This window comes from Ylistrum balloti, unplaced genomic scaffold (genome assembly GCF_031769215.1).
Source record: "Ylistrum balloti isolate Yb309-2 unplaced genomic scaffold, AGI_CSIRO_Ybal_v1 Utg370790, whole genome shotgun sequence".
Classification (NCBI taxonomy): domain Eukaryota; kingdom Metazoa; phylum Mollusca; class Bivalvia; order Pectinida; family Pectinidae; genus Ylistrum; species Ylistrum balloti.
The window spans coordinates 973,917-987,266 of NW_026782461.1; the positions used below are offsets into that span (position 1 = coordinate 973,917).

General features: G+C 31.2%; 5 non-coding genes and 3 pseudogenes across 5 annotated transcripts; 3 read left to right on the forward strand and 5 right to left on the reverse strand.

Moving 5' to 3' along the window:
- Positions 1 to 319: 319 nt before the first annotated feature.
- Positions 320 to 512, forward strand: LOC132558477 (U2 spliceosomal RNA). Its single transcript, XR_009554550.1, has one exon. It is a non-coding gene; the product is annotated as a U2 spliceosomal RNA (small nuclear RNA).
- Positions 513 to 1,306: 794 nt separating this feature from the next.
- LOC132558470 (U1 spliceosomal RNA) lies at positions 1,307 to 1,465 on the reverse strand. Its single transcript, XR_009554548.1, has one exon. It is a non-coding gene; the product is annotated as a U1 spliceosomal RNA (small nuclear RNA).
- Positions 1,466 to 3,205: 1,740 nt separating this feature from the next.
- Positions 3,206 to 3,398, forward strand: LOC132558478 (U2 spliceosomal RNA). The gene has a single exon (XR_009554551.1). It is a non-coding gene; the product is annotated as a U2 spliceosomal RNA (small nuclear RNA).
- Positions 3,399 to 6,329: 2,931 nt separating this feature from the next.
- Positions 6,330 to 6,522, forward strand: LOC132558479 (U2 spliceosomal RNA). Its single transcript, XR_009554552.1, has one exon. It is a non-coding gene; the product is annotated as a U2 spliceosomal RNA (small nuclear RNA).
- A 1,727-nt stretch (positions 6,523 to 8,249) lies between these two features.
- Positions 8,250 to 8,400, reverse strand: LOC132558483 (U1 spliceosomal RNA; annotated as a pseudogene).
- A 1,224-nt stretch (positions 8,401 to 9,624) lies between these two features.
- Positions 9,625 to 9,782, reverse strand: LOC132558480 (U1 spliceosomal RNA). Its single transcript, XR_009554553.1, has one exon. It is a non-coding gene; the product is annotated as a U1 spliceosomal RNA (small nuclear RNA).
- Positions 9,783 to 11,024: 1,242 nt separating this feature from the next.
- On the reverse strand, positions 11,025 to 11,175 carry LOC132558471 (U1 spliceosomal RNA; annotated as a pseudogene).
- Positions 11,176 to 12,416: 1,241 nt separating this feature from the next.
- Positions 12,417 to 12,567, reverse strand: LOC132558472 (U1 spliceosomal RNA; annotated as a pseudogene).
- Between the last annotated feature and the right edge of the window lie 783 nt (positions 12,568 to 13,350).

Consider the following 13,350-nt stretch of genomic DNA (forward strand, 5'->3'; position numbering starts at 1 on the left):
ATTGCATGCGGGTCAATCTGTCCGAAGTGCAATGATATAGATGTATTAACCTTTTGTCAAGGGGAAGTAACTGGAGGATGGGAGAAAATAAAAAAAGGTTGTAAATATTGAGAAAAATAACATTATTAAAAAAACTCTTATATAAAGATATTTCTTATTTACATAAGATTTTTTAAAATAATATGATTTTGCTGTTTTATCTATGTTATAATTTATTTTCATATTTGACAAAATGTATTCCCTACTATTCTGATTAGCATTTACCCACGTTAGAATATTTTGGTAATACTTTATATTCCAATATCGTTCAAACACCGGTATCGCTTCTCGGCCTTTTGGCTAAGATCAAAGTGTAGTATCTGTTCTTATCAGCTTAATATCTGATACGTACCCCACCGGGGTACTTCGATATTAAACTGATTTTTGGACTTAGGTGAGATGTCAGGGGCTTGCTCCGCTCTTACCACGGGTTGGCCCGGTATTGCAGTACCTCCGGGAACGGCCCACTCTCCCTTGGGAGAGTAAAATAAACTTAACAATAGAAACTCAACCCTTACTTACCGGATAGACGATGAAAGAAGGTTCTTTCTCGGAACTATTTCTTATTTTTAAAAACGATAACGCCTTATGCTAATAATTTGTCTCTTTTTAATTATATTTTTTCAGTACTACAATTTAAATTTGACTATGGGATCATCTTGTTCTATAACTATTGTGAAGTCTGTCACGATATCTACTTTTCTGTATTTATTATGCCTAACTAAGCTAAAACAAAAAGAAAGAAAGGATTTAAGGAGAGTTCAATACGATTTCTAAATTTTGAACTTTCTCGTCTCGCAATTCCATAGGATATACTAATCTGTTCACATTCTGTTTTACAGAATGGCAGTTAGGACTATCGGTTAGAGCTACTTTGAATTAATAACAATTTTTGTCAGGATATAACAATTAATGCTCTGCGTTTCAGGAAAGGGGAAGCTGGAATATAAATGTTCATCCAATTACGCACCAAAATATTTAAAATGAAGAAAACATCATCAAAAACAGTTATTGTGTTATATATTTTAAATGTCATCAACAACAAGATAATTATTATCATATATTAAATGCAATAAGTTCGATTTTGGATGGATGTATATCAGTGATTAAAAAGACACGTATCACTGTATTGTCAATAACGGACAAGTCAAACCCAACAATATATCGCATATACAAGATCAAGATGATAACATACGTTGATCTGTGAATAAAAATGACAGAAACAATATGAATTAAGGGATTCTTTATTTTTCATTTGTTTTTTTGACGGGGATGAGCGCGAACGCAGATCCCCACACTAATAAATTACGTGCCCGATTCACCATTAGGCGATCGCAGGGGTCAATCTGTCCGAAGTGCAATGGACAGACCTCACCCTGGGGAAACCGCCATTTTGACCACGGTTCTCCCTGCACCAGGTAAGTATGACGGAACACCTATATTTCGTTACTTCTATACTGATTTTAAGGAATGCACCTGTGGTGTTTTACTGGAAATAATTGTAAATAAACCAATATATTATTAGAACCGGATTGATATTTCAATCATTTCAAAGCTAGGTTGAATGCAAGGATACTTTTTTTGATTCGCGAAGGCAAAATTTGATAATCCGGATATCTAAACGTATAAAAAAACTGAAAATATTTGTGTCGTTTATCCAATTAACAGAAGGGAAAACGTACCACGTACATCAACTGACGTATACACTACGTTTGTCATTGAGAAATTCTAAGTCTATGATGAATGCTTTTTCATTTAATATGTAAAAGTCCACATTTGTGTATAAATACATCATAGAATATCGGTAATGATGCATGGATTTTGTGTTACTCATTAAAGTACCTGAGACATCATTATAAATTGATTATCAGTGTTGGTTAAAATATTGTTAGAGTTAGCTCCCTTATTCCATAAAGCGAGATTGCTTTTTTTTTTTTTAAATGTGAAATATGATCAGTTAAATGTTCCTTTATACTTACCTGCAACAGGCAGGTATAACGAAACAAAACTTTTTATTTACTGCTGATTTAATAAATATTAAGATATGTTAATGGTAAATTAATATATTAATAATAATTCATATATTATATGATACGTGATATATGAATTATCTCAGTATACGCTATTATGAATTTAAGATACCATTATTACATATAGATGTTCTAAATTACTTTGCTGAAATAGATGAATCAATGCATTATTGACTTATCTACATGTAAGGAATATCAGGTGTTTGAAATATTCGATGTGTTTTTTTATATTTGTGTTCGATATTATCTTTATATTTAACCACTTTTGGTATTAAAAAAAATCATCATTTATGTTTATATTAATATATATATATTTATCGATATAATTTGTTTCGAGCACACATTTAAAAATCATCGAATATTGCAACACGCCACAGTATCGTCTACTATTTTGACTTATGATGGCACGATATATGGCAATGATAGGTTGTTCAGTACAAAGCTATCAGAACGTCGGTTATACGTTTGTCGAGTTTCTCCCTTTATGTGGATTTAAAAAATAATATTGTAATTACTATTTCCAGATGAAACTTTATTTGAATTATATTACGTGATTGTAAAGAGAGAGAAAAAGGGAAGCACGTGTAAAATAAATTCTTAATCTATATGCATATGTATCCGATGTTCGATTGTCTACATCTGACGTATTTACCGTTTCAGTGCTGGCGTACTTATGGCTCTTCACATGTATTAATTATAAATCCAAGGAAAAATAATAAAATATATCAAAATATGAATACCGTACTTGATCACGAAGCAGAATTTATATCAAGAAATAAATTGCTTATACTTTATTGTAGATCCAGTAACGTATATATCACGTCTCTGTGTAGATATAGTCGTATATCGGTGATAAACCTTATTTAAAGGGGAAGTAACTGTAGGTCGAGAGAGAATCAAAACAAAATATTAATATCAAAAATAGTATTATTTAAAAATCTATGACCTAAAGATATTTTTTATTTATATAAGATTATGTAAAATGATATAAAATTTCTATTTTATATATATTATAATTTGTAAACGATTGTTGTTTCAAATATTTTAAGATGTATTTTCTATTATTCTGATCAGCATGTACCTACGCTAGAATATTTTGGTTATAGTTTATAATGCAATGTTTCTCAGACTTCGGTATCGCTTCTCGGCCTTTTGGCTAAGATCAAAGTGTAGTATCTGTTCTTATCAGCTTAATATCTGATACGTACCCCACCGGGGTACTTCGATATTAAACTGATTTTTGGACTTAGGTGAGATGTCAGGGGCTTGCTCCGCTCTTGCCACGGGTTGGCCCGGTATTGCAGTACCTCCGGGAACGGCCCACTCTCCCTTGGGAGAGTAAAATAAACTTAACAATAGAAACTCAACCCTTACTTACCGGATAGACGATGAAAAATCATCCTAAGAACTGTTTCATTCTATGAAATAAAAATGCTAACGCCTTGAGTTGATAATTTGTTTTTTAATGTAATTTCTCCCTGATGCAATCCTAAGTTCATGTTTTTTTAAGCTTATCTAAATAAAAAAAGAATGGATTTAAGGAGAATTCAATTAGATTTCTAAATTTTTAATTTTCTCGTCTCGCAATTCCATAACATATGTTCATTTGTTTTAATTTCTGTTTTGCAATAATTACAGTTAGGACTATATCTTAGAGCTACTTCGAATTTATAAGATTTTTTTTGTTAGGATATAATGATTAATAATCTGCGTTTCAGAAAAGGGATGCTGGAATTGAACTTTCCAAGAAAAACATCTTCAAAAAGCCTATTCGTACATTTTTCATAGCACAAGGAATTATACTCTGATCCACCGTTTGCTAGGCGGTCTCTGTCAATATATGAATCCAAACTGGCTTACCAGTCTCCTGTTGTTGCAAATTACTTCCTAATTCACGTAAGCTTTAATGATTTTGAACCCAACCTCGCAATGTTTTTTGATAATAACATCCTTTATAATTTTGTCAACTATACAAAGTTTTGTTTTTTAATAAATGCATTATCTAAATTTGGCAATGTAATAAAAATATCATTAACTTGAGAAATCGATATATATTCTATCATATTCGTTTTTCCAAGAAATATTCTCTTCCTCCATATCTTCATCAAGTTTTTTTTTAAGTAATAATGCCTTTTTTTAAATTCGATTCAAATCAACATAAAAATCTTTACCCAGAATTTTTCCGTGCCAACAGCAAATTCCATTCTTTAACCAAAACGTCCCGACTGTATATTATATTCCCTATTTAAATCACATGAGTTTTTCTGTATATTTTTCTAACTATTTCAACTCTTTTATTTGACTCTCTTAGAGATATTTCAGTTCCATCAAGAATCAATACAGTGTCATCAGCATACTAGGATGAACGCGTAAAACTGACTTACAAATAGGATATTAAGAGCAATGTTTTCTTTGAATTTGATTTTGATGAGGGGATAACGCGAACATAGATTCACATTAACCGACGTATACACTACGATTATTATCACAAATGAAAAATATATTACAAATGTTATTAATTAAATCAGTAAATCATTGAAGCCTTCTGTTAGATTTCGGCAATGTTTGATGATAAATAGAAAGTTTGATACCTATTTGACGACAGTGTATATCTCACGTTGTATGATAAAGTTAAAAAAGTTCCTTTATTATTAAAAGATACCTGTTTTAGTGATTTCACATTCAGTCGCTTGCAATAACATGTTTCGTGACGATGTCGATATAAAACGAACTGAAAATCAAAACGAATGGAAATATTTTTTTCTCTATTTTTTTAAAGAGAAGAAAATGGACTATGAATATCAGAATCAGGTAATGCATAATCTACTATTACATGTTCTATACAGATGATAATTAATAAGATGTGTATACTCTATGGCAGACCAATCATCATGTTTAAAGGAACAAAGGAACAGTATCATTCCATGTTAAATAAAATAAGATGTCTTATATCATTTATACTTTATATAAAATATGATATATTATATAGTATATATAAAACATTGCTTTGTTGGCTCGCTTATAGCTTGTTAAACGTTAATTTTTGCATTATTCTATGCTATATAAATTTGTGTGTGAAAAAATGTATTAGAGAAATTCATTATATATCAAAAATATTTTTGTATAAACAAGTATTTGTTTTCTGAATACATTTTTTCTCGAACACAAATTAAAAACAAAATCTTGAATATTGGCTACAAGTCATTCTTGCCACAATGTCATCTACTTTAGTGATGTTTTAATTTACAAAAGTGTCCTATACTCTTAATGATATATCTATGTAAGAGCTGAACTGACAATATTGTGATTTATGATAGCATGATGTGTAAGTAATAATATATCTATAATAATATATATCTATGTAAGAGCTGATACTGACAATATTTTAATTTATGACAGCAGTTTAGGTAAGTAATGATAGATCTATGTAAGAGCTTATACTGACAATATTGTGATTTATGATAGCATGCTGTGTAAGTAATAATAGATCTATGTAAGTAATGATAGATCTATATAAAAGCTGCTACTTTATTTTTTATTGGTGGGTGTCGTTTTATTGCATACTTTACATTAACGAGTATGAAATCTGCACAGTGCTATTAATGTACATTTTTGTTGAATTATCTCCCTTGAAGCGGAGTCATTATTTTCGACAAGACAGTGATAATTATTTTCTAATAAAACGTTATTTTATTTTGTGACAGGGTTGTTAAGTGGGACCGAACGTACATTGTAGCACTAATAATTTTGAGTACATATGATCAGCCTCTTTTTATATGTGAATATGTATCCAATGTTTAATTATCCAGATATATGCTGTATTTACCCGGTAAATACTGGTATACCCATGATTGTTCAACTGTTTTGATAAAAATATTCAGGGGAAAAATCGAAATCTTTACTACCATCTAATTTTTTGGAACATAAAGAAATTAGTTTATACTTGAACGTTGATCTTATTGTATAGTGATGGTAAGCCTCATACGAAGGGGAAGTAACTGCAGTATGGAAGAGGAACAGAAATGTCTTAAATGTGAAGTTTAATAGCATTATCTAGAAAATTACGAAATATAGATTAATTTAACATTAACTAGATTTTATATTATTATACTAAATTAAAGTCATTATATATATAAATAATTTTTAAAGAGTGTCTTATTATATACTACGACATTTATTTTACTATTATTCTAATCACTACTGACTGGTGCTAGAATTTCTTGACAATAGTATACAGTAAAAATTGAACACAATGTCGGTATCGCTTCTCGGCCTTTTGGCTAAGATCAAAGTGTAGTATCTGTTCTTATCAGCTTAATATCTGATACGTACCCCACCGGGGTACTTCGATATTAAACTGATTTTTGGACTTAGGTGAGATGTCAGGGGCTTGCTCCGCTCTTGCCACGGGTTGGCCCGGTATTGCAGTACCTCCGGGAACGGCCCACTCTCCCTTGGGAGAGTAAAATAAACTTAACAATAGAAACCCAACCCTCTTACCAGAGAGAAAAGATCCTAAGAACTGTTTCATTCTTTGTATTAAAAATGAGACCGCCTTACATAGGAAACGCCAGTTTTTGTATTGTTTAAAGTGATTCAGAAAGAGGTTTCGTCTAAGTTTAGGTTGAATGTAACTAAGATCTTATTATAAATTTTCTTTGAAATGTCTTTAATTGTGATTTAACAAGCCGCTCGGGGATAACACAACGCAAAAGATTTCGGTACAATACGTTGGAAGGAAAAAATAACACAATTCTTTATCGATTTCAGGGCGTCCCCAAAACCTGGTGTGGCGATATACTCTGATTCTAAGAATCATTATCGTTTTCATAAAATCTGGATCGTAATCTCGATTGGTAAAAAAAAAAAAAAAAAAGGGAGATTAAAAATGAGAAAACCAAACAAATATTTAAAATGCTTGGTAAAAGAAATCAAGGAAAATGAAATTGATATTTTATTTCACATTAAGAGGATTAAAATGAGTTTAACGAAACAAAACGACAACATTAATACATAATCTGCAATAAACATGCAGTTCACTTGAAGTGATTGTTCTTGATAAGTATGCGAAATTAAATCGTGAAAATCACGAGCCTATTTCGCAGGTGAAAAGAAATGTTATATCAAGGTTGAAATGTTTCCTAATATTTGCCACGGACAGCTCTCAGCCTTGAAATGCCGATACATAGATTGATTAAACAGTATTATTAGACATGAATGCATATTTTTGTCATTTCACAGCAAGATAGGCGCAAGCAAATATTTCTTTAACTGACATATTGGCAAACATAGCAAAATTGATATTTAATGTATTTATTATATATATGTAAATAGAATTTGCGAATTTCACGAATATTATTTCCTTTATCTTTTAGACAAATAAGTAGGGAGATCGATATTAATCGTAATCAACGTATTATCTACATCTGTTTTAGTTCGATTTTGCTCCATTATATGCCAAAATATTGATTGAAATAAAGCTTGTTATACCATACAAGAAAATATCCTGTCCAACGAAAATTATCCTTAAATGACACAAATGTAGAAAATTAATTTATTGAAAAAAGCGAAAAATATTGAAGACTTATAGAAACCGGGTCTGAGAATTTTACGAATATTATCGGAATATGAAAGCTGTGGGTGTTAAAATTTGGTGCTAAATAACTACCATCATTTGTGTAAAGTGAGTGCTTACAAATAGAAACTTTTAAAGGAACTATCAAACTCGACTGGAATAAAATAAAATTGTTTTAAAACATAACTGATATGGGATCTGTATCGAATAGAGTCCAATGGTTCATCTATAGTTAAAACGCAGCCAATCAGATAATCATATTATCAGCAATTTTATCATTTGTATTTTAATTAAATGAATACTGTTCTTGATTGGTTCAGTTCATTATCAACAGGAAATATATTACTTCACATTTCAGACTGAAATGCCAACATGCACTTTTTCAGATGATGACAGGAATCACGTTAGTCAGTGGTTTTCCTTAGCTATAGATAACATTTGCGAATTCGGGATTAGTACCTTGGCTTTTGATAATTCGTCAATAAATCAAATACAACTTGTAAACTTGTAAATTCAAATGTAAACGACACGAACATTTGTAAGCACACTGACAATAAACACTTGAAATATTGTTGGGGAAATTGTTCATTTTCATTTGATTTTGACGGGGATGAGCGCGAACGCAGATCCCCACACTAATAAATTACGTGCCCGAGTACCCATCGCAGAGGTCAATCTGCCCGAAGTGCAATGGACAGACCTCACCCTGGGGAAACCGCCCTTCTGACCACGGTTGTCCCTGCACCAGGTAAGTATGACTGAGTTAACAATTAAATTTCGTTATATGTTGATTATAAACATTAAACACACAGTGTTCATTGAAAGAGATAAAAATTTGTCAATTAGTATTATTTCATCTGTATCTTGGATGATAATAATTTCATATCCTTAATACGTACAACCAATTTCTAGTTAAACTGAAATACCGATGTATTACCAAATAAATTTCTTAACGGGAGGAAAAAAGGAAATATTTTGTTAGTATTACTAGTGAACAGCAAGACAAACGTATAATGTACTTCAGTTGACGTAGCCACTACGATTACTAACATGCATACGTTGTATATCATGGAAATAGCATTTAATTAAAGGGAATAACCAAAGACATATTGGATTGAGGAATTATGTAATTAAGGTTATGTTATATCATTGACGTTGGACAGAGTTTTATTTTTCACGTTTATTATTTAGACAAATAAATAGAGACATCGATATCTACTGTTATCGACGTAGAATCTACGTTTGTTTTATCTCGATTTAACTCCCTTTATCTTTGGTTATGTTTATATAAAAGAAGTATGTAATGCTACAGAAGGAATGAATATTCTATCTAAGGACAATTATCATTATTTAACGTAAATAGAGCAAAGTCGTATATTGAAAATGGCGGAAAGAAATGAACATTTATTAAAACTGCGTTTGAGAATTTGATGAATGTTATCGGAATGTAAAAATCGAGGGGATAAAAGTTCGGGTACTTAAATACCTGGCATCATTTGTGTTGAGTAAGAGTTGCTCAATAGAGATAACTTTACAAGGAATTATACTCCTTCAGAATTAAGAGAAAATTATTTAAAAACATAACTGATCTGGGATCTATGTCAAATCGAGCCAAATGGTTCATTTATAGCTGAAATGCAGCCGATGAGATAATCATCAATCTAATCATTTTTGTATCAATCAAATGCCTAATATTTTTGATTAATTGAACTTCATTATCAATAAAATATATTACTTTCATTTCGGACAGAAATATAAACATGTACTTTTGTTCAGATGATGACAGGAATCACGTTAGTCAGTGGTTTTCCTTAGCTATGAAACATTTGCAAATTCGGGATGCATACCTGGGTTTTTTATAATTAGTCACTAAATCAAATTCACCATTGATATGTAAACGACACAAACAGCTGTAAGCACACTGACAATAAAACGCTTGAAATGTTGTTGGGGAAATTTCTTATTTTCATTTGATTTTGACGGGGATGAGCGCGAACGCAGATCCCCACACTAATAAATTACGTGCCCGATTCACCATTAGGCGATCGCAGGGGTCAATCTGTCCGAAGTGCAATGAACAGACCTCACCCTGGGGATACCGCCCTTCTGATCACGGTTGTCCCTGCACAGGTAAGTATGACTGAGCTAATAATTAAACTTCGTTATATTATGCCTCTAAACATTAAACACACTGTGTTTATTGAAAGAAATATAATTTGTCCATTAAGTATTATTTCATCTGTATCTTGGATGATAATAATTTCATATCCTTAATACGTACAACCAATTTCTAGTTAAACTGAAATACCGATGTATTACCAAATGAATATCTAAACGGGAATAAAAAAGGAAATATTTCGGTAGTATTACTGGTGTACAGCAAGACAAACGTATACTGTACTTAGGTTGACGTATACACTACGATTACTAACAAACATCCGTTGTATATAGCATACATATTATTTAATTAAACGAAATAACCAATCACATGTTGGATTGAGGAATTATGTAATTAAGGGATTTTTTTTGATATCATTGACGTTGGATAGTGTTTTATGTTTACGTTTATTATTTAGGCAAATAAATAGAGACATCGGTATGAATTGTTACCAACGTAGAATCTACGTTTGTTTTAGCTCGATTTAGCTCCCTTTATATTCGGAAATGTTTACCTAAATAATATATGTTATACTGCACAAGAAAAGAATATCCTGTCTAAGGACAATTATCATTAAATGATGCAAATATAGAAAAGTAATATATTATAAATAGCACAAAGTCATGAATATTTATTAAAACTTCGTTTGAGAATTTGATGAATGTTATCGGAATGTTAAAGTCAACGGTGTTAAAGTTCAGGTACTAAATACCTGCCATTACTTATGTACAGTGAGTGCGTTTCAGTAGACATACTAGACAGTTAATTATCATTCTCGTCTGGAATGAAAAACAAAGATTTCTAAACCAAACTGATATAAAAATCAATATCACATTTAGCCAAATGGTTCATCTATAGTTAAAATGCATCCGATGAGATAATCATATTATCAACAATTTTATCATTTGTGTATTTATCACAATGAGTATAATTCTTGATTGAACGAATTTCATTATCAATAAAAGAATATAATACTTTTGATTATGGAAAAAAAATTAACATTGTGTACTTTTCCAGATGATGACAGGAAATTACGTAAGTCAGTGAATTTCCTTAGCTACAGATAACATTTGCGAATTCAGGATTTATACTTGGGTATTTATACGCCGTCAATAAATCCAATTCAACTTCAATTTGTAAACGATACGAACAGTTGTAAACACGCTGACAATAAACGCTTGAAATATTGTTGGGGAAATTGTTCATTTGCATTTGATTTTGACGGGGATGAGCGCGAACGCAGATCCCCACACTAATAAATTACGTGCCCGAGTACCCATCGCAGAGGTCAATCTGCCCGAAGTGCAATGGACAGACCTCACCCTGGGGAAACCGCCCTTCTGACCACGGTTGTCCCTGCACCAGGTAAGTATGACTGAGTTAACAATTAAATTTCGTTATATGTTGATTATAAACATTAAACACACAGTGTTCATTGAAAGAAATATAATTTGTCCATTAAGTATTATTTCATCTGTATCTTGGATGATAATAATTTCATATCCTTAATACGTACAACCAATTTCTAGTTAAACTGAAATACCGATGTATTACACAATGAATATCTAAACAGGAATAAAAATGAAAGATTTTGGTAGTATTACTGGTGTACAGCAAGACAAACGTATAATGTACTTAGGTTGACGTATACACTACGATTGCTAACAAACATCCGTTGTATATAGCATACATATAATTTAATTAAACGAAATAACCAATCACATGTTGGATTGAGGAATTATGTAATTAAGGGATTTTTTTTGATATCATTGACGTTGGATAGAGTTTTATGTTTAGGTTTATTATTTAGACAAATAAATAGAGACATCGATATGAATTGTTACCAACGTAGAATCTACGTTTGTTTTAGCTCGATTTAGCTCCCTTTATATTCGGAAATGTTTACCTAAATAAAATGTGTTATACTGCACAAGAAAAGAATATCCTGTCTAAGGACAATTATCATTAAATGATGCAAATATAGAAAAGTAATATATTATAAATAGCACAAAGTCATGAATATTTATTAAAACTTCGTTTGAGAATTTGATGAATGTTATCGGAATGTTAAAGTCAACGGTGTTAAAGTTCAGGTACTAAATACCTGCCATTACTTATGTACAGTGAGTGCGTTTCAGTAGACATACTAGACAGTTAATTATCATTCTCGTCTGGAATGAAAAACAAAGATTTCTAAACCAAACTGATATAAAAATCAATATCACATTTAGCCAAATGGTTCATCTATAGTTAAAATGCATCCGATGAGATAATCATATTATCAACAATTTTATCATTTGTGTATTTATCACAATGAGTATAATTCTTGATTGAACGAATTTCATTATCAATAAAAGAATATAATACTTTTGATTATGGAAAAAAAATTAACATTGTGTACTTTTCCAGATGATGACAGGAAATTACGTAAGTCAGTGGATTTCCTTAGCTACAGATAACATTTGCGAATTCAGGATTCATACCTGGGTATTTATACGCCGTCAATAAATCCAATTCAACTTCAATTTGTAAACGATACGAACAGTTGTAAACACGCTGACAATAAACGCTTGAAATATTGTTGGGGAAATTGTTCATTTGCATTTGATTTTGACGGGGATGAGCGCGAACGCAGATCCCCACACTAATAAATTACGTGCCCGAGTACCCATCGCAGAGGTCAATCTGCCCGAAGTGCAATGGACAGACCTCACCCTGGGGAAACCGCCCTTCTGACCACGGTTGTCCCTGCACCAGGTAAGTATGACTGAGTTAACAATTAAATTTCGTTATATGTTGATTATAAACATTAAACACACAGTGTTCATTGAAAGAAATATAATTTGTCCATTTCGTATTATTTCATATATTTCTAGTTTGATGATCATTTCATATCCTTGATACCTACAATCAATTTCTAGTTAAACTGAAATACCGATGTACTACCAAATAAATTTCTAAACGGGAGTAAAAAAGGAAACATTTTGGTAGTATTACTGGTGTACAGCAAGACAAACGTATAATGTACTTAGGTTGACGTATACACTACGATTACTAACATGCATACGTTGTATATCATGGAAATATCATTTAATTAAAGGAAATAACCAATGACATATTGGATTGAGGAATTATGTAATTAAGGTTATGTTATATCATTGACGTTGGACAGAGTTTTATTTTTTACGTTTATTATTTAGACAAATAAAAAGGGATTTCGATATGAATTGTTACCAGCGAAATTTCTACTTTTGTTTTAGCTCGATTTAACTCCCTTTATCTTTGGTTATGTTTATATAAAAGAGGTATGTAATGCTACAGAAGGAATGAATATTCTATCTAAGGACAATTATTATTATTTAACGTAAATAGAGCAAAGTCGTATATTGAAAATGGCGGAAAGAAATGAACATTTATTAAAACTGCGTTTGAGAATTTTATGAATGTTATCGGAATGTAAATATCGAGGGGATAAAAGTTCGTGTACTTAAATACCTGGCATCATTTGTGTTGAGTAAGAGTTTCAATAGACATAACTTTACAGGAAT